We start from the raw sequence: 21,250 nt of genomic DNA on the forward strand, positions 1-21,250 counted from the left end.
TTTCATTTAATTTGAGATATGGTTAGTCATTGTCTTAAACAAACTCATGTAAAATTTCCAGACCATCTACAGTAGTATGGAATTCTTGCTTAATGTCAGTGAGACTGAGAAATGTTTAAATCTATGATAATAAATCAGTGTTATTTCAGTAATAGCACAGAAATATCTCATATAATTATTTAACAATCTTTCAGTAAGCAGGGAAGAGGTGGTGTGCTTTTTTTTGTCTTTATCTTTATTTATCTGAGTAGGTGGTTATTATTATGAAATAGCTCAACATGGATTCATGTTGTAAGCAAGCAAAAAGTGTACATAAAGCTATATTTTCAATATTTTAAATTCTTTAAGGTTCAGAGCTTTTGCTCAGTCTCTCAAACAACTGTATTTAGTCAGCTGGAATGGACTATGAATAATTGTGTGTGTCTTAACTTTTGACTGGTAGTGTATATATTGGGTGGGGGGCTTTTTTATGCCTTTAATCGGACAAGACAGGAGAGAGTGACAGGAAGCGAGCAGGAGAGAGAGATGGGATGGGACCAGGAAATGACCCAGGTCAGACTCAAACCCGGATCCCTGTGGGCACATAGACACAAATATGGTAGGGGCGTTGTAACCAGTTGCACCATAGCGCCTCCCATAGTGTGTAAAATTCAACAGAATAGTGTCATCTCAAAACGAACAACAAGTTCATGCATTTAACAGAAATGACCATCGCAGCATTAACTTATAACAAATATAACTTATGTGTACTCTATTCATCAATGACATGGTCATACTGTGTCAAAACATGTATGCTTTATGTTATAAGTTGCTTGTACTTCGGTAAAATGTGTTTTCCACTGCTGCTGGGCCAGTTCCTTCAACCGTGTTTGAAAATGCTCCCTCCTTTTCGCTATGTAGTCAAGATGGCGTCCGCTGAGGGCGAGAAGTGTTCATCTTTCCACACTCAACTATTTGACTATTATGAGTGCACCATCCGAGTTCACTTAGCGTCATCTGAATTTTCAGTGTGAACGCACTCATACACACCAGAGATAGTGTATCACCATACATCATAGTATTTTTTAGCAATAATATTACACATGACAATATGAAAATGGTACTATTCACCACTGCTATCTCACATTGGCTTGCAGTCTTGAAAGATGTGCAAACACAAAGAGGTAAAACTTGATCTAGACCAACATTAGTAATCAACTCAACTTCCTCATCTACAGTATACTTTGATCTCTGCCCTCATGCTGGTTCTTGCTCTATTTGCTCTACATGTGAGCTGCCCACCTTGCAGCATTTATGTGAATAATGTCATCAATTATTTCATTAATATCACAATATGTCAAACTCTTACCAAAGGAAATAATTCTGTATAGACACAGTACAGACACAGTATAGACACAGTACATTATATGTAGGCCTACAGTACAGTACAGTATACAGTATATCTATATTGATATGATATGACACATCCCTATTTGACACCTTTAGTTAGGTCTAGATACCTTTAAGAGAAATATTAGGCCTATAGACAATGGATAATATAACACTCTTTCTGTCTACCTTATTAGGAGTACATTTATCAAAAAGTTGACCATTTTAAGGCCTTTATAGAGGACTGCATATATTGTCTGTCATCTTAAATTTTGGCAAAGAAAAAAAATCTGAAACAGGTTGTTTTGTATTCAATGGGGTCCTAGCAAGTAAAACATCACCAGTTCAGTTGCAGTTCCTAAAATAACAAGATTCCCCTCACTAATATGTCACATCCCTTTTTGACACCTTTAGTTAGGTCCAGTTATCTTTAAGAGAAATATTATAGACAGTGGATTATATAGTATTCTTTTGAAGGTATCCAATGCAGTCTAGGGTTTTTTTGTTTTGCTACTGGGTTCCCCCAGCAGATGTGAGTATTTCACACAAAGGTTGTAAATACCACTCTTACTAGCACACTTTCTCTTGGATATGTTGTTTACAAACCAGTAAAGATCATTTCTGAAGAGCCATGTCGACTGACAAGGAAATATTACACAATGTAATACAAATACTACGCTATTGCACAATTGGCGTACAGCAATTCGTGATCCTCTGGGTCGAGGAGAGCAAAGGCTGATTCTCCATAGCTGGCTAAGCTGAAGCTGTAGAGGGCCTGCGATTCTCCCTATTACAGATTTGTTCACCATCAAAATGACTTAGAAGCTGTTATATTAAAGCAACACCAAAGAGTTTTTTGCACCTTAATATAATGTTTCCAAAATCATTTCAGTGGTTCATCAACTCGTAACAGGGTGAATGGCACTTCTGCATTTGCTTTGTGGCCCTCTATCGGCTATAACTGTACTATGTAAGTTTGCCAGATCGGGTAGCGGATCTGTAGTTCGATGGAATGAGACATAAGAAACTACAAATTTGACTTGCTTCTGATGTCGCAATCCATCATACTTTCATTAAATCATGCAACATACTCTACCGTGTCTGTGGACATCATTATTTGCAAAGCCGGTGCTAGATAAACAAATAGCATGCGTGCGACAGAGGAAAAGTGCTTTAGTGTTGCTTTAAGGTTAACAACTTGCATGCATTTCAAATTTCCAAAACATTTCCATGTTTATTAATTTTGTTTTTATAATAATTAGTAACACTGCTGTATAAACAGTATTAACCAGTAAGAAATCTTAAAAAATCAACCTTTTCATCTTGCATCTGCGTGGTGTAATGGTAATTTAAATATGTGTGGACTCCCCCTCTGTATCTAAGTTTGGCAGAAATTACCAAGAACTGCTAATGTCATGGCTAGTCTAGCATTGTTTTCATCCTCAGGGTTAAAGAAACAGTTAAATTTTCACAGAGCCCTACTTCAGTTTCTCAATTCTCTATATAGGCAACTCCTTTTATATGAACACTAGAAAGCATTGACTGTACAGTATATATACAGTCAGTGCTAGTTGGCATGACCAGATTCCTCAAACTAGCAACAGGTCAGAGAGCTATAACCTCTCCTTGGCCTCAGTAGTAATGAAGATGTGACGTCTAAGATCACAGCAGACTTGGCCCCCATAAAAATGCCCAAAGCTATGTAATACTGATTTTTTTGTTTCCTTTTTATTATTATTATTATTATTATTGTTATTATTATTATTATTGTTATTATTATTATTATTAGTAGTAGTAGTAGTAGTAATGTTTATTTGATATGGACATAGCAATTACATTGGACAAACCAGAAGCATTGTTTGAGTGTTTTAGCACAGGTGCTAATTCGCAACACTTGCCCAGAGGCGGCTTTTGAAAAGATAGAGCAACTAAAATATCAAGAAAGGAAAGAGAAAACACCAGACAAAGATAGAAAAAAACAACAACAAATCAAAGGAAAAAGAAATCAAAGAAATGCAAGCAATTTAAATGTAAGGAACATAAAAAAGATACAGAGCAAAGCCAATATGAGCAAGCAATCAACCGGTTAAGGACTATTCATGTGAGCACTGTTGTTTAAAATTTAGCCATTGTTTGAGTCCTTTGTTAGAAGCTTTACTGTTGTTTTCTAGTTTTAGCTCAGTGGGTATAGAGTTCCAAAGTTTGCCCCCTTTACAGAGAGAGCAGACTGGCAGAAAGAAGTCTTGCATCTTGGGATGAGACAATCACCACAGGTGGAGGCTCGTGTGATCGCTCTGTGATAGCTCTGATGCCTGATGGCAACTTCAGAAAACAGTCTTGACACATGATTATTTAGACATTTAAAAAAGAATCTTAGAGTACTAAAACTGATAAAAATTTAACAAGTGAGAAAGTTGTATTTCCTTAAAATGTGGGAGTGATGCCATTTCAGTGGTTTCTGGTCCATGATTTCTATTGCTTGCCTATATTGTATTTTGTCATGTACCGACAGTACTCAGTGACCTCGAGGAACAGAGATCTATGTGAAAAACCTCAGGAATTCTCTTTTAAGACGTCTCATCATGACAACAAGTCATTTTGGCTGTCAGTGCTTTAATATTATAATTATAATTATAATATAATTTGTCTGGACAAGATGCCTTGAAAAAAGTCAATCTCTTATTAAACTAAGCCAAAATGATCTTACGAGAGAGAGCTAGGTAAGTATCTCTACACTTAAAAACAATACCAATTAAGTGGCTTTTCAAGTCATGTGCCTGCATTAGGAAGATAGAGAGCAAAAAAGTAAGAAGGTTTATTTTTTATGAGATTTTATCTATATAAGGAACTCTGTTCATTTTGACCTGTTAATCTGCTGTATGGGTATAACAACTACTGCTGATTTGGTCTCAGCAGGCATGACTGTCAGTTTAATGAAGTTTAATGGGCCAATTCTCTTCATAGCATCATAAAAGAAGAAGAAAGCCCTTAGTTGAGCCCCCCCTTCTATGTAGGCCTGTTATGAATGTATAGGTGGGGTCCTTGATGAATGTTACATGCAAGTATCTTATGAACAAAAAACAACAGAAACACTTTTTAAGTGATTGTATTGGAATGCATTCCATACTGACAACTAAGACACAGCAAACAAGAACTTTTCAGACAAGTCCATCATGAGAGCTTCACTCTTCAGCGACTCCTTTCTGTGGTACAGCAAAAAAAAAAAAAAAAAACATTGTCAGTAATATGTGGCTAAATTTAATTGTCAGGGGTCTGAAATTAACTTATATTAATCTACGAACCACTTTCACGTTTTACCAGCATTTCACTGATGGATAGGTCCAATTTTTAGCCCCAATGATAGTGAATGATTTCAAACCGGATTTTAACATTTTAATCAGCATAGTACTGCTAAAGGCTGCAAATATAGCACAATGTATTATAGTAATATGTACAGTACTGGTCATGACAATGTTAGTAATTTATTTGTATTCAATACAGTGACAACTGTTGCTCTCACCTTGCCACCTGCATCACGACTCTTGGCTCTCATCTTGTTGACCTGAGACTCCGCTATATCAGCTCTCTCCTCAGCCTCATCCAGCTCATGCTGAATCTTGCGGAACTTGCCCAGGTTGCTATTGGCCTGCTCTTCCTGAAATGTGCACACAAATGAAGTGTATTTTGTTTATTGTTTAGTTGCATGTTCAACCTTTCATAGATTAAAAGACTTTGATAACAGATAAAACAAGGACGAGAAGGAAAAACTAAGGAGAAGAGGATGTTCACTTACAGCCTCCTCTGATGTTCTCTTGTAGGACTTGACCTTCAGCTGCAGTTTGTCCACCAGATCCTGAAGACGGCTCAAATTCTTTTTGTCCTCTTCAGTCTACAGATGGGAGTGGTGGGTTAATTTTGTGTTAGTATTTAGCATTATGTATTGTAAAAAGTCTTTTTGATATGGTATAATTTAATATACCTGATAGGTGAGCTCCTTGATGCGACGCTCATATTTACGGATTCCTTTGACAGAATCACTGGCCTTCCGTTGCTCTATTTCCACCTCACTTTCCAGCTCTCTCACCTAAATGTTGACAAATAAAGTGAATACTGAACACATGATGATATGTCTACCTGTAACCATATCTAGTTGAGTACTGATTATTAGAAAAAAGCTCTTTAGCAAAAACACAGCATTTACCCTGGACTCCAGTTTCTGGATCTGCTTCTTGCCACCCTTCATGGCGATTTGTTCAGCTTCATCCAGACGGTGCTGCAGGTCCTTGATGGTCTGCTCCATGTTCTTCTTCATGCGCTCCAGGTGAGAACTGGTGTCCTGCTCCTTCTTCAGCTCCTCTGCCATCATGGCAGCATCAGTGATGGCCTTCTTGGCCTTTTCCTCAGCATTCCTGCACTCCTGCACAGCCTCCTCTACTTCATTCTGCAGCTGGGATGTATCACCCTCCAGCTTCTTCTTCTGGTTCAGCAGGCTGGTGTTCTATGTGATAGAAATGTTCACGATGGTCTGTGTCACATTGTGACAATCTGTGTCATATGAATAAATCTTAAAACCACCATGTTTAGGATTTTACCTGAGAGTGCAGCAGCTGCACCCTCTCACTGACGTCCAGCAGCTCCTGTTCAGCCAGTTTCCGGCCTCTCTCAGTCTGCTCCACTATGGACCTGAGCTCTTCTAATTCTGCCTGCATGAGATTGCTGCGTCTCTCCACAATAGCAGTGTTCTCTTTGAGATCATCATTACTACGTAGAGCATCATCCAGCTGCAGTTGGGCATCCTGCAATGTACACATGTTAGAAATGTAAACATGTATTTTCTAGTTTGCTAAAATATACAGCCTAACCTTGTTAACTCTTGTTTGAGTGTATACAGCTAGTTATCCAAAAAGATAGTTAACCTAGAGCAGAAATAAAAAGCAAAGTTGCACCTTTCTGATAAGATGGATGTTTGGGATATACTCTTATATATTTCTACAAAATTGGTAGAAACCAACTTAACAGGGCATCTAACCCATGTACAAATATGCAGTACACAATCACAGGTTTAAACCTACATTGAAACATACATTTCATTATTAATAATAATAACAGTACAATATAAACAATAAGTTTACTATGGCATGAATAACTTCCCTGCTCAAGTCAACACTTTTCTAAACAGGGATTAAACTAGCCAATGCTATGGGGCTTGCGTTGTGTTGTGTATAGAGCACGGGAGGTGTCACTGCAACATATTTTTGTATATTGAGAGGATGTGCACTCATTTTACTAACTTGTGGTCAAATTTTACTAGATTGTGTGGCCAATTTACAGTAATATATTATGTGCTCATTTTGCTAGATAGTGCTCTTGTTTTACTAAATTGTGGTCTCATTTTAGTAGATTGTGCGCTCAATTTAGTAAATCGTGCACACATTTTAATAAATTGTGCTCACAATTTAGTAAATTGTGCTCACAATTTGGTAAAATGTGTGCACAATTGACTAAATTGAGAGCACAATTTAGTCAAATAAGCGCACTATTGAGTAAAACTCAGGTGTAGGAATGCACTCCTGTAAGACCTACAGTATGCAGTTAAGTGATTTCTTGACAGTCAATGGGATTATGGAATTCTGTGCTGCATTGTTTTACCTTCATATGTCCATGCAGACCCTTGAGCTGCTTCTGGGCCTCAGATGCCTGCCTGTTGGCCTGGCTGAGCTGGATCTCCATCTCATTGAGGTCTCCCTCCATCTTCTTCTTCACCCTGAGAGCCTCATTCCTGCTGCGAGTCTCAGACTCCAGGGAGGTCTGCAGGGTATCCACTACTCTCTGCTGGTTCCTCTTGGCTTGCTCCATCTCCTCATCCTTCTCAGTAAGTTTACGCTCAATGTCAGCTTTGATCTGATTGAACTCCAGCTGAGCTCTGAGTATCTTACCCTCCTCATGTTCAAGGGTACCCTGTGGAGATATAGGAACATGATAATCTACTTAGTTCTGTAAACATAAGCTTCCTTGATGTCTTTGAATGAAGGAAACTAGTTTTCTGATTATTTTGATTTTTATGAATGTACCTCCGCTTCCTCCAGGGCAGTCTGTATCTCTGCCTTCTCTTGCTCAAGTGTCTTCCTGACCTTCTCAAGCTCATGGATGCTCTTCCCAGTCTCACCAAGTTGCTCAGTGAGATCAGAAATTTCCTCTGGAAAGTAAACAAAGATTAGTTAGTTGTGTGATGTCACTTTAACAATCATATAAGCTTTGTCTTAAGGGAGGATCAAACAGACCTTGGAGATTTTTGTTCTCCCTCTTCATGGTCTCAAGGTGATCCAGAGATTCCTCATAAGAGTTCTTCAGTTTAAAGAGCTCAGTGCCAAGAGATCTGGACTCTTTCTGAGAACTCTCCAGCTCAGTCTGGGACTCCTCAAACTTTTGCTTCCACTCAGACAAGACCTGTTAAGGTGAAAATCTTTAAATGTAAGTCTGAGAATCGTGTTATGGCATATGGCATTGTCATTGGCAATGATGTTTTGATCATTTGTTTTCTTACCTTATCAAAGTTTCTTTGTCTCTTGTCTAGAGCAGCAGCAGCAGCATTGGATCTCTCCACATCTACCATGAGATCTTCAATCTCATTCTGCAGTCTATGCTTAGTTTTCTCCAGGGAGGAGCATTTGGCATTGACAGCCTCCACAGCTTCCTCTGCATCTTGCAGACGCTGAGCCAGCTTTTTCCTGTGGAAAAATAATTGAAAGTGAGTGATGAATGTACATGCAATGTCTAACCATTGATTTTAAACAATTCATACAGTCAATTCTGGGGGCCTTACTTGGCATCTTCCAGCTCCTCAGTCCTCTGGATGGCATCAGTTTCGTACTTGGTTCTCCACTGAGCCACCTCAGAGTTGGCCTTGGAGAGACTGCGCTGCAGCTCAGCCTTGGCCTCCTGCTCCTCCTCATACTGCTCCCTCAGGAGGTCAGCATCATGGCGAGAGGACTGCACTGCATGGGCTAGTGCATTCTTGGCCTGTGGATAGTATCAGATACAAGTCCATCAGTTATGTCATAGCTGTAGAGTAACAATTAAAAGACTTTTCTGCAAGTCAGTTATGAATACCTTCACTTCCTCCTCAAGTTGCCTCTTGAGATCCTCAACCTGCTGCGTGTAGGACTGTTTGCCTCTTGTCAGTTGAGAAACAAGTGAGTCTTTCTCTTCCAGCTGTCTTGTAAGCTCACCTTGATGAACGGAATATACTTTTTTCAATGATAATGCTTCTTTTCTTCTTTTTTTTCTTAATACGTGTATCAAATCACTCAGTTGTTTCACCATTTTGACTTACCATTTTCAGTTTGAAGCTTGGCTTTCTGCATAGAGAAGTCATTGATGGAGCGCTGGCCCTCCTCAGCCTTTGTTCTGTATTCAGTCATCTGGTCCTCCAGTGTTCTGCACATCTTCTCCAAGTTTGTCTGACAAAATAATACAGAATGTTGTTCTCGTGTACTATTTCTTGAAAACTGTTGTCAGTAGAAAAAATCAGTTAGTCTCATTATACAGGTTCTTTCTTTAGCCATTTTGTACAAACCTTGGTCTTGGAGACCTGCTCCATGTTGGAGACAACATCGTCCAACTCCAGACGGAGCTCACTCTTCTCCTTCTCAAGCTTTTGTTTCACTCTCTGAAGGTTGTCAATCTGCTCCCCGAGGTCAGCTACAGTGTCTGCTTGCTTCTTCCTCAGTGTGGAGGCAGTGGCCTCATGTTGCAGAGTGGACTCTTCGAGGTCTCTGCGCAGCTTCTGGAACTCAGCCTCCCTCTTCTTGTTCATCTCTATCTGGGCAGCAGTGGCACCTCCAGCCTCCTCCAGCCTCTCACTGATCTCCTCCAGCTCTCTGGCCAGGTCTGCCCGCTGCTTCTCCACTTTGGCTCGGGCAGCTCTCTCAGCCTCCAGCTCTTCCTCCAGCTCCTCAATGCGGGCCTAAGGAAAGTAAAGAAGTAGGAAGTATATTTCATTTTTACATTTTTTAAATCTTTTCCTCATGAGAAACATACATGAATTTTATTACAATATTTTTTTATGTTTTCTTTCCTATCAATTTAAATTCTTTGTTTTACCTGCAACTCCTTTAGTTTCTTCTGGAGCTGGGCACTCATAGCTTGTTCATCTTCAATCTTGCTATTAAGTTGACTGATCTCAAAGTCTTTCCTGTGTTAAAACAGGTCATTGAAAAATGGAATGAATATATCTTTTCTCTTTATACTTATTATTTATTATAGATGGTTTGTACATACTTCTTTATCCGCTCTTCAAGCTGCTGTTTGTCATTCTCCAAGTCCATTAAACTTTCTTGGGTCAACTTTAAGTCACCCTCAAGCTTTCTTTTAGCTCTCTCAAGATCCATTCTCAGTTTCTTTTCCTGTTCCAGGGACCCTTCAAGCTATTTAAGATGAAAAAAAAGGAATTATGTAAGTGTCTTCATTCATTTAACACAGTGAGACATAGGTTCCTGTTTGTATTTCCTACATCATCAACTTGCTGTTCCAACTTGGTTTTGGCCTTAGTCAGAGTGTTGACTTTGTCCTCCTCACTCTGAAGGTCATCCAACGTTTGCTGGTGAGCCTCCTGCAATGCTTTCTTCTCCTTAGTCAGCTTGGCAATGATTTCATCAAGAGCTGCCATCTCCTCAGTCAGGTTTTTAACCTAAAAGTAAAGTAGACCATTGTGAAGTGATTACTTGATTACTCAATTACTTGACTTCATTACTTGAACATTTTCCTTGGTGATTAGGATTTTCAGTCCTGCTGACCTTATTCTCAGTGGCATGTTTCTCTTTCTCTACTTTAGCTAGTGTGAGCTCCAGATCATCAATGTCCTTCTTGAGCTCAGAGCACTCATCCTCCAACTTCCTCTTCTTTGCAGTCAGCTCTGAATTCATCTCCTCTTCATCTTCTAGTCTCTCAGCCAGCTCCTTGGATTTGGCCTCAAGCTGGATCTTACTCTTTATCAGACCTTCACATCGCTCCTCAGCATCACAAAGACTGTCTTGTTCCTAGGATGAAGAAAAGATGTGGATTGATAGATTGAAGCTACTAAATCTGACACATTTGCATGAGCTTTTGAATATTAGTTAAATTAAAATAGGTAGATCTTTCACTGACTAATACATTGTTTAGTATACTCACAGTAGTATACTTGACTAAATTGTTTAGTGTACTCACAGTCTGGACTTGAAGTTGTAGGTCATTCTTCTCTTGGAGAATAGAAACCATTTTCTCCTCCAGCTCTTTTCTACGAGCCTCAGATTTTGCATAGGCCTCCTTCAGCTTCAAGAATTCTTCCTTCATGTTGGCCATCTCTTTCTCAGCATCAGCAGATTTCAAGAGGGGCTTGATCTTGAAGTACATCTTCATCCAGGGCCAATTCTTGACACCCATGAATGCACGGACGTTCCACTGGATCACCAGCAGTGCATCCCTGTAATATAATTTGTGCTGAATTAGTAATTAATGTATACCAGGAAATTATTTTCAATCAAAAATAAATTTAAAGTTATTAATGCGATGTTACCAAATATGTGTAAGTGTATATGTACAAATATATGAGTGCCTAGTACCACTGATATTATATACCATTTTTTTGTTTTAGAGGTTATTATCACCTGCGTTCTACGATTTTCTTGAATTCAACCCTGGCAATCATTCCACGGGCTCTAGACTGTAGACCAGTGATGATGAGAGCGAGACGGTCGTCTCTCATCTCCTCAAGGACACCCAGGAGACCAGCTTTGAAGAACACCTGATAAGAGTCAAAACAGGTAACAGTCTTTTTTACTATACAAGTATAGCTGAAATCCTCATCTACCAAAACATACAGTATGACATAGAAAAAAGATACCACAGAAAGTGTCAGATTGTCAAACAGTGTTTGCTTTATCATGGAAGGATTATAGGAACATTATACTATAAAGCACCTTAGTGTGTCCAAATCTGTACTGTTCATGGTCAATATCCAGGGATCCCAATAGTTTTTCTGCTCCTTTCTTGTTGTCAATGAACTGTCCCTCAGGGATAGCTGCAGGATTCAGGATACGGTATCTGAAGAGGTTAAAATAGTCCTGGTATAGACATATTCTTCCAATATTGTTGTAAGAAATATATAATTATTAGGACAAAAAATAACAGATTTGACCTCTGTTTGAAGTCTGCATACTGGATCCTGTTGGGGAAGCCCTTTCTGCAGATCCTGATGCCTTCCAGCACACCGTTACAGCGCAACTGGTGCATGACCAGAGGATTCTCCATGGCCCCAGGAGTCTTGGTCTCGTTGGGGATGATGCAGCGCACAAAGTGGGGGTGAGTTGACCTCAAGTTGGTCATCAGCTTGTTCAGATTCTCCTGTGTCCATACATTTAAATAAAAACAAATTTCAGTAGGACTGCACAGAATCCCAGTTGGACCATTGATCTATATACTTAAAAGAAAGAAATGTGGTACTAATAAATATCTTCACTTTAGTATGTTGATTTAACCTGCCACACTTACCCTGTGAAGGGCAGATACAGTCTGGAAAGAAGAACCCTTCTTCTTCTTGCCACCACCACCAGACTCAGCGGCTATTAAAATATCACATGTCCATCAGCACATCACATAAACATGATGATAATTAATTAATGTCATAGGATTAGTTAGTAAGGGATTGACATAATACCTGCGTCAGCACCGGCATAGTTGGCGAAGAGAGCACATAGCATCTTAAGATTTGATTTCTGAAAGAGTCCGACCACAGTCTCATTGAGAGGGTCTTTGTTCTTCACCAGCCAGTTGCCAATGTTGTAATCAACAGTGCCAGCATAGTGAACCAGGGAGAAATGGGCCTCTGGTCTCCCCTTGATAATCCTTGGCTTCTGGAAGCAGGCATTTTTGCCCAAGTGGTTGTCATAAAGCTTAGCTTTGAATGTTGAATCACTGGCCTTGGGGAACATGCACTCCTCTTCAAGGATGGACATGATACCCATGGGCTAGGGAGAAAAAACAATATTTTTTTTAAGATGATAACAAAATATTTTGTCAACCACACAAATCTAAAAACATTCTGCTTCATGACAAATAATTGATCTATGTCTTCAAAGAAAATTGTGAATAAATAAACTTTTCACTCACTTTCTCAATGAGCTCGATGCAAGCGGCCAAGTCCATGCCGAAGTCAATGAACGTCCACTCAATGCCCTCCTTCTTGTACTCCTCTTGCTCCAACACAAACATGTGATGGTTGAAGAACTGTTGCAACTTCTCATTAGTGAAGTTGATGCACAGTTGCTCAAAGGTGTTGAACTGAAAGACAAAGACAATTTTATATTTTTTCTTAAAATTATAGTTTTGTCTTAGCTTTAAAATATCAAAGATCTCAAATATTCCAGCACACCAATGAAAATGATAGTGATTTTGTCCAGTTTCTTCTTTAAGACTCACATCAAAGATCTAAAATGAAAGGGAAATATCCAGGAAACACCAATGAAGTGCTGTAATAATGATGGTATGAATTTGGTTTCCAAGGTCATTGGAAAAATTGATTTTGACAACCATCCAGTTGAACATCTTCTCATACACATTTTGACTTGGACTATGGGCTCCAATAGTTTCTCTGCAGAGTACACCTAAAGATAAAATGGAAATGAATAACATGGACAACTTGAATTAGTTAAACAGGCATGGGTTTATAACAGTCCTGTTATTTAAAGGTATACCATGCAGTTTCAGGTATTTTGGTGACTTTTTGCAATATATTTATATTTTTATATTTACTTTGCAGTTGCCCCCCCTTTACACTCTGAAAACATGCTTATGGACCCTAGTCACTCCAAATAGCTATATCTACTGATTAGGTAATGTTCCGCAATTATATTTTACTTCAGGTGCAGTTGTAAATATCCTAATTCATTTCATCAAATAGAGGTTGCATTAAGGTTAAAATCTTCCATAGTGTACCTTTAATAACTATGCCTTGTACATGACACATTATTGACTAAGTGTAGTTAACTACAATAAATATTTATAATACTTATAATACTATAATATCACAAGAATTCTGATTCTGAATTCTGATATTACCTGATTTACATTCTGTCCTTTGGTGACCCACTCATTTCCTACTTTGACCCTTGGGTGACACAGACCCTTAATGAGGTCAGCAGAGTTCAGACCCATGAGATAAGCGACTTTGTCGGCATCTGGAGTGAAAACCTCACAGTTACACCTCTCTACCCATATTGAACTGTAACATGTGTGGGTATTACATCCAACATGAAAAATGAATACACACCCTCAGTTCCATCAGCTTCTGCCTGCTCCTCTCTCTGCTTCTGCTTGAACTTCATGTTACCATAGTGCATAATGGAACCAGTCAGCTTGTAAATACCGTTCTTTCCTCTTGAGTAAAGCCCAGTACATCAAATGCATCCTGTAACAAATAAAATATTGCATTCAGTAACTACATCTCCCACCCACAACATACCTCTGTATAAGTAAATGGGAAAGTGAAAGCAGGCCTACTCACATCAGTAGCCACCAGCTCATCAGCATCAACAATAGAGGCTACTTGTGTCTGTCTCCTTGGGAGATGAACGCGTAGTCATAGGGGTTGGAGGTGATCAACAACATCTCTGAAGAAAGCAAGACCATAGGTTAAGTAACACTACTGGAACTGAGCTAAGAAAACAAAATAAGTAGACATTTATTTCACATTCATACACACAAATGACTGCAGATATACATGCATTTCTCACCCAACAGCTCCGGTTTCTGTTGGGACAGGATCTGGTAGAAGATGTGGTAGTCTCTCTCAGCCTTGAGCTGAAAAGTGACACGGGACTTCTCCAGCAGATCTGGGGCATTGAAGAGTAATTAAACTTTAAAGCCATACATTCGGTCTCCACAGATGAAGGCAATCAAAAAGGGCTTTTTTACTTACAGGTCTCAATATCTGCTGATGCCAGCTTGCCGCTCACACCGAAGTGGATACGGATGAATTTACCCTAGCATGAGTGACACATAAAAATTAAACATGGCAGTGATAAAAGAGTGGAATTTGAGTTGATAACGAGTTGAAAATCAATAGAGGGCTTACGAATCGGGAGGAGTTGTCATTTCTGATGGTCTTGGCATTACCAAAAGCTTCCAGAGCAGGATTACACTGGATGATTTGATCTTCCAGTGTGCCCTGGGAAAATAAAACAATATATCAACTCACCTTTCAAATGCCAGGTGTTGGAGACTGGCCTGGCCACACCCACCTAGTATCTCCACTTATTTTCATATAACTGAGATACTAGTTTAGCTTCTTTCAATGTGTTTATGTCTCCCACTGATGGCAGGTCAGTGAATGACGAATTTTGAAATCAAAAGTGGCCGTGGTAATAGCCATACCTGCAAACATAAAAAAGTTGCAGGCAAAATAGGAAATAATGTTAGGAATCACTGATCAATGTGATTTCTAAGTTAACGTAAAAACTACGTCCATTACGATGCTAAAGTAGGAAAAAGTTCACAATTGTGAGTGCCCAGACTTTCTTGACAAATTGAGTGAGACTGGTAAAATTAGGTTTCTTGGAGATGCCTCCGAAGTGGAAATTATGTCCAGCACACATTGAGGTGATTTACCTTTTTCTCCTGAGAGGGGTCCTTCTTTCCAGAGGCTGCAATGCTAGCAAAGTACTGGATGACTCTTTTGGTGTTTACTGTCTTTCCAGCACCAGATTCTCCACTATTGGTGGAAATGAAAGTATGCAAAGGTTCACTCCCTCATTAACAAGTTAACAAGAAATGTAGAATCAAAGACTGAATTATACTCACGTGATAAGGACAGACTGGTTCTCTCTGTCTGTGTAATGTACAAGAATGAAATGTCAATATAAATCCAAAAACATACGTCATTATTTATAAATTCATGTTGTTAATTTTCATCAATTTTTAATACACTGCATACCCATTTAATGCCAAAGTGGTAGCTTTAACAGAAGATCTTTACCTGTTAGCATGTACTGGTAAGCATTATCAGAGATGGAGAAGATGTGGGGAGGGGCTTCTGATCTCTTCTTGCCTCTGTAGGCATTGACAACGTCCCTGTTGTACACTGGCAAAAACTTGTAGGGATTGACAGTGACACAAAACAGCCCAGAGTAGGTCTGTACAAATAAACATATTAACATAATAAACATATATTATATTAACAAAATAAACATATTATTTATTATGAACAATGTAAACAAATAAGGCATCAAAGTAAGTCTAAAGACAGAAATATATGGTAAGTTTGGACATTTGTTATTGATACTATGGGCCAGAGCCTCATGTTTGTACTCACGTAGATCATCCAGGCTGCATAACGCTCTTTGAGGTTAAACAGCACAGCCGGCTCATGCAGGAAGGTGAACATCGCCATGTCCTCAATTTTGTCATACTTAGGCGGGTTTTGTTGGTGGCAATCTATGTCTTTCACAGTGACAGTCTGTGTAATAGAAACAAAATCAGTCTATTTGGAGAATTCTCTCCTTCATCTTTATGTTACATATTTGTTATAAATCTAAGCAGCTCAACACAAAATTGGCAAAATTTCATTTATACAGTAAGCTGTCAGTAAGTGAGCTTTCAAATGAAAAAGATTAGCTAAATGGAAAATTATATAACAATGCAAGTGCAAGTGATTCAGTAAAGGTAAGTTTGCATTACCTTATCAAACTCAGTAAGAACAGTGACTTTGTCACCGTCTCTGCTTTGGACAACGCCCTTCACAAATTCAACCTCAGGGTCTGTCACGAAGCAGGCCCTCTTAATGTCAAAGGGGCGAGTCTGGGCCTCTAGACGCTCCATATCCGACTTCCTCAGAAAAGAAGCCGCCTCCCCAAACTCTGCCATCAACGCATCACCCATGGTGAAGACTGCAATGATATGAACTAATTAATTCCTAAACCATGAGACCTTATCGATGAAGAACATGATTATAGTAACATGTAGAGCACTGAGAAGTCAGAATGGGAAAAAGTTGCTTAGGATATAATTTTATATCCTAAGACTAGCATATGACAGGCAGACATTACATTACATTTGGCTGACACATTTTTAACCAAAGCGACTTACAGTCCTTTGGCCAATACTGTTAAGAAACTGAGGTAAGTGTTGTTGAGTTGTTTTAAGTCAAGATTTGAAATGTATGAAGTGGATCAGGAGAATCAGATTGGTGACGTTTGCCTGGTTTAATAAGATATCATAGTGAAAGTGTGGCCATACAGGTTAAAATGATCAAAAATATACACTAGTATATGGTATGTAGATATGTATCTTGGTTTCACAAGGAGGGGTTAGTTATTGGTACATACTCTAAAACATAGCCAGACATTGGCTATGATGTCAGAGTTTAGCTTGATAGACTACAAAATGGAATGTCAACTCTTCCAGATTTGACTTAGACACTAGACCGTCACCTACCAATTTTTTTTTAAATCAGTTTTTCACCTCATAGCAACATAGGCGCTAATAATGTCTGTTTTAAAGCCTCTTCTCAAGAAGACTTATCTGGATGCCTCCATGCTAAACAATAACAGACCCATATCCAATCTACCATTTGTTATTTATTTCAAGCCATTTGTTATTTATTTCATTCTACCATTCTACATTACACCATTTGTTATTTATTTCATTCTACCATTTCTTTCTACCATTTGATATTTATTTCGAGATTGTAAGTTGATTAAAGACTGTTTTTAATCATTTCAATTTATAAATTGAAATGATTAAAAACAGTCTTAAATCAACTTACAATCTTGAACCTTCCTAATGTATAATGGGTATTTTGATTACCTTCAGTCAGGTTTTCAGGCAAATAACAGCATTGAAACAGCTCTTATTTAGGTTTAAAAATATCAGTCCTAGTGTTATTGTACCTTGGTACCATTGGTTCAAGTAATACCTACAACAGAGGAGCTTCTTTGTTAACATCGGCAACTGTACCTCAACACCAACGTCCTTGACCTGTGGTGTTCCCCAGAGGTCTATCTTGAGGCCACTATTATTCAACGTTTATATGCTCCCGATTGCACAAATCTTCAAGAACAATTTGTTGAACAATTTGATTTCCTCATAGCTATGTGATGACACACAAATTGAATTGGCCCTGTCCCCTAATGACTATGGTCTTGAATCTCTTATTCAGTGTATTGATCAAATTAGCAAATGGATGTCGCATAATTTTCAAAATTGTCTCAAAACATAGAATAAACTAAAGTAATTATATTTTGTATACCAACCCAATACCTTCAATCTGTCCCTGCACTGGATTCCAGTAAGTAATATAATTGCTTGTTTATAAATCACTAACTGGAATGGGACAAAATTACCTATCAGACACGGTTCAGACCAATTTTAACTGAATTATCCCTGTGTAAATCTCCCTTGTCCCTGTAAATCTCACCTTGTTTGGGTCAAGCCTTAGTTGGTCTGTTATACAGATATGATGTCACTTGCTGTAAGTGAACAAACAAGAAACATTCAGATAACACAGTGTTACAGCGGCAGTGCTGCAGGTACACTTTGAGTCCTTGCACAGAATGCTAACTGAACAGATCCATGTGTCTGTCTCTGACTGTAGTCAGACATGCCTCTGTATCCACTATCCAAATGTCTGTCTATGCATTTAGCTATCATTCTTACTATCCTCCTCCATTTAACTCTCTCTATCTATCTATCCATCCATTTGTCTGCTCCTCTCAGTAGCAGTAGATTGACTACTTACCTCAAGGTTGGTCTTTGCTGTATCTGCTGTCAAGGCCATGGTTGATTCACCCTTTTTGTAGGGGACGGTCCATCCCAATATGGACAGAGCATCAACTGACTCCCACCACACCAGAGTTTTGTTAAAGGAAAACTGGCCACAAGGGTGGAGGCATGTGGCAACAATAGGCTTCTCTAGACAGGAGGGAGCTGGCACATGCAGGCACAGTGGGAGAGAATGGCAGAGCATTATCAGCACCTGAACTTGGTCCCTAATTTGGAGTTTGCTATTGTGAGATGCCCCTCTGACCTTGTCTTTGACTCTTTCAGTGTCCTCCTTGTCATCTCCCTGGCCAAGCAGAAAATTCCAACCTGCTGATCCATGTGCACTTCATTTTTACTGTCTACATCACTTATGTACCTGAACCTTTTGGTACATAAAAGATTTAGCATCCTTTTGGAATCCTATCAATAACAAATAAAAACCTTGCCTCATACACCCTAAACTTCTGCAATTTGGAAACTGATCCAACAACAACCACAGCTGTCTTTTCAGTAGACCAAGAACTGCACTACTGTCATTGCATTGTTTCCTTGAGGACAAAGATAACCCTGTGATTTAGTCTCAGGTTCCTCCATCAACCGTAGATAGCCTTTGGAGCATCCGTCAGTGTTCCTTCCCACCCTTATGAATTTGTACAGCAGCTGCTCTTTGGACTCAGAGGCCTGAGTGCACACACAACTGCTGATACTGTGTGTTATACAGATGGTACTGAAACACATACAACAATTATTTTTTCATAATTAATATAGAACAAATACCTAGTTCGTATTTTATTTGAAAATGACAGGAAGACCTGGGATTGGTCATTTTCAACTGATTCGCATGACCACAAAACTTTTGCACTTGATAGTGACACATGCAAACTAGGTGCTTTCAGATCTACAAATGTAAAAGCTTTGTGCCTGTTTCAAATATATATAAAGATTATAAATAAGAGACAGTAGTTATGTAGAAATGTAAGGGAAATCATGCATTATACTACTGCAGAAATTAAGTCTACTGGGTAATTGGCCATAGCTTAATTACAAATCTACAAATGCACATCCTTGTGTCTACATCCAAAAAGTCTGCTGATAACTGAAATAAATGTACCGGATGGTAATTGAATCCACTACAAAAGAAAATCATCTTGCATACTACTGAATACATTATTATAATAATAATAATAATAATATTAATAAACATTTGTATAGCACCTGTCATACACAGAATGCAGCTCAAAGTGCTTTTCATGTGGAACATTTAACACAATAATAATTTATAACACAATTTGAGGGGCACAATAATTGAGGGGCAGCCGTGGCCTACTGGTTAGCACTTCGGACTTGTAACCGGAGGGTTGCCGGTTCGAACCCCGACCGGTAGGCCACGACTGAAGTGCCCTTGAGCAAGGCACCTAACCCCTCACCGAGCTCCCCGAGCGCCGCTGTTGTTGCAGGCAGCTCACTGCGCCGGGATTAGTGTGTGCTTCACCTCACTGTGTGTTCACTGTGTGCAGTGTGTTTCACTAATTCACGGATTGGGATAAATGCAGAGACCAAATTTCCCTCACGGGATCAAAAGAGTATATATACTTATACTATACTTATAATAGTGAACAAAATAATAAGAAGAAGAATAACAATAACAATAATAAAAATAATACCTTTTGAGGCTAACACAGCAAGTTGTTGTGGTAGTATATATATATACACTTTGCTAACAATCCTTAGGCCTTATTGATGTGGACTAGCCTCAGTATGTTCTTAGTATTTGTTGTGATTATATGAATTTATATATAGACGTTTAAGGAACACAATGACAGGAATACTGGCAGCCTTAACCCCCTACAAGCACGGCATATGGCGACAGTGGCAAGAAAAAACTCCTATATTCCTGGAAGAAACCTTGAGCAGAACCCGACTTAATAGGGGGAGCCCATCTGCTTCTGGCTTGCTGCAGCTCTAATAGCAGCAGTCGATTGGAGAATAATCTGAAAAAGTATTCTACAAGATAAAATGAGTTTACTAAAAGCTCTCATATACAGGCATGTTTTCAGGTCTTTTTTAAAAGATATCCACTAAACTCACCTGTTTGATGTACAGAGGCAGGGCGTTCCATAGCTTTGGTGCATAATGGATAAAAGCAGCTTCTCCACTTTGCTTGTGGAGCACTTTGGGTACAATTAAAATATTAGCATTGGAAGATCTAAGTTTCCTTTGTGGTTGATAAGATATTAAAAGCTTAGAGATATATGAAAATACCATTCAGAGCTTTGTAAGTAATTAACATAACTTTAAAAACAATTCTATAGGAAACAGGGAGCCAGTGCAATTCAACTAACACAGGGGTGTTGTGCTCACTAATTCACGGATTGGGATAAATGCAGAGACCAAATTTCCCTAACGGGATCAAAAGAGTATATATACTTATACTTAATAGTCCATTGCACTAACCTACTAGTGATAAAGGCATGGATTAGTTTTTCTGCATCTTGTTGAGTTTAAAAGGGCAGCACTAATTGGCAATGTTTCTCAGGTGGAAATAAGCTATCTAAGTAACTTTACTGAGGTGGGGCTTGAAGCTTAACTCTGTATCTAAGATGACATCTAGTCTTGTTACTTTTGGTTTGACCTGTTGTGCCAGGTTCCCAAGATTACTAAGAACGGTGTCTCACTTTCATTTTGGTCCAACCAAAAGTACCTCTATTTTGTCATCTTTTAGCTCTAAAAAATGTTGCTCATCCACTGATTAATGAAGGTTAAACTTGTGATAAGGGAGCAGAAGCCATCTGGGTTTCTTGGCTCCACAGAAATAAATAATTGGGTATCTTCTGCATAGCTGTGGAAGTTCACATTATGCTGACTTATGATGTTTCCTAACGGAAGCATATAGGGAAAAGAGCAGAGGACCATGACAGCTCCCCTGGGCCACACACCGAAAGGCAGGTCATGTTTTACAGACACGTGATCTCCTAGACTAACATAAAAATATCTGCAAGTAATGTAGGTTTGAAACCAGTTTAGAACATTATCAGAGAGACCCACCCACTTCACAAGGAAGGTGAATTAGAATGTTATGATCAATGTT

At 38.9% G+C, this 21,250-nt stretch overlaps 1 long non-coding RNA gene and 1 pseudogene across 1 annotated transcript in view; one reads left to right on the plus strand and one right to left on the minus strand.

The window, feature by feature from the left end:
- Positions 1-21,250, plus strand: part of LOC125309862 — an 87,075-nt gene that overhangs the window by 16,107 nt on the left and 49,718 nt on the right. Inside the window, exons 6-12 of the long non-coding RNA XR_007196197.1 lie at positions 4,870-5,002; positions 5,187-5,272; positions 7,036-7,240; positions 7,455-7,839; positions 7,943-8,116; positions 11,003-11,171; positions 11,558-11,709. This is a non-coding gene — a long non-coding RNA (uncharacterized LOC125309862). The remainder of the gene's footprint in view (positions 1-4,869; positions 5,003-5,186; positions 5,273-7,035; positions 7,241-7,454; positions 7,840-7,942; positions 8,117-11,002; positions 11,172-11,557; positions 11,710-21,250) is intronic.
- LOC125309860 lies at positions 4,470-17,845 on the minus strand (annotated as a pseudogene).

This window comes from Alosa alosa, chromosome 16, assembly GCF_017589495.1.
Source record: "Alosa alosa isolate M-15738 ecotype Scorff River chromosome 16, AALO_Geno_1.1, whole genome shotgun sequence".
Lineage (NCBI taxonomy): Eukaryota > Metazoa > Chordata > Actinopteri > Clupeiformes > Clupeidae > Alosa > Alosa alosa.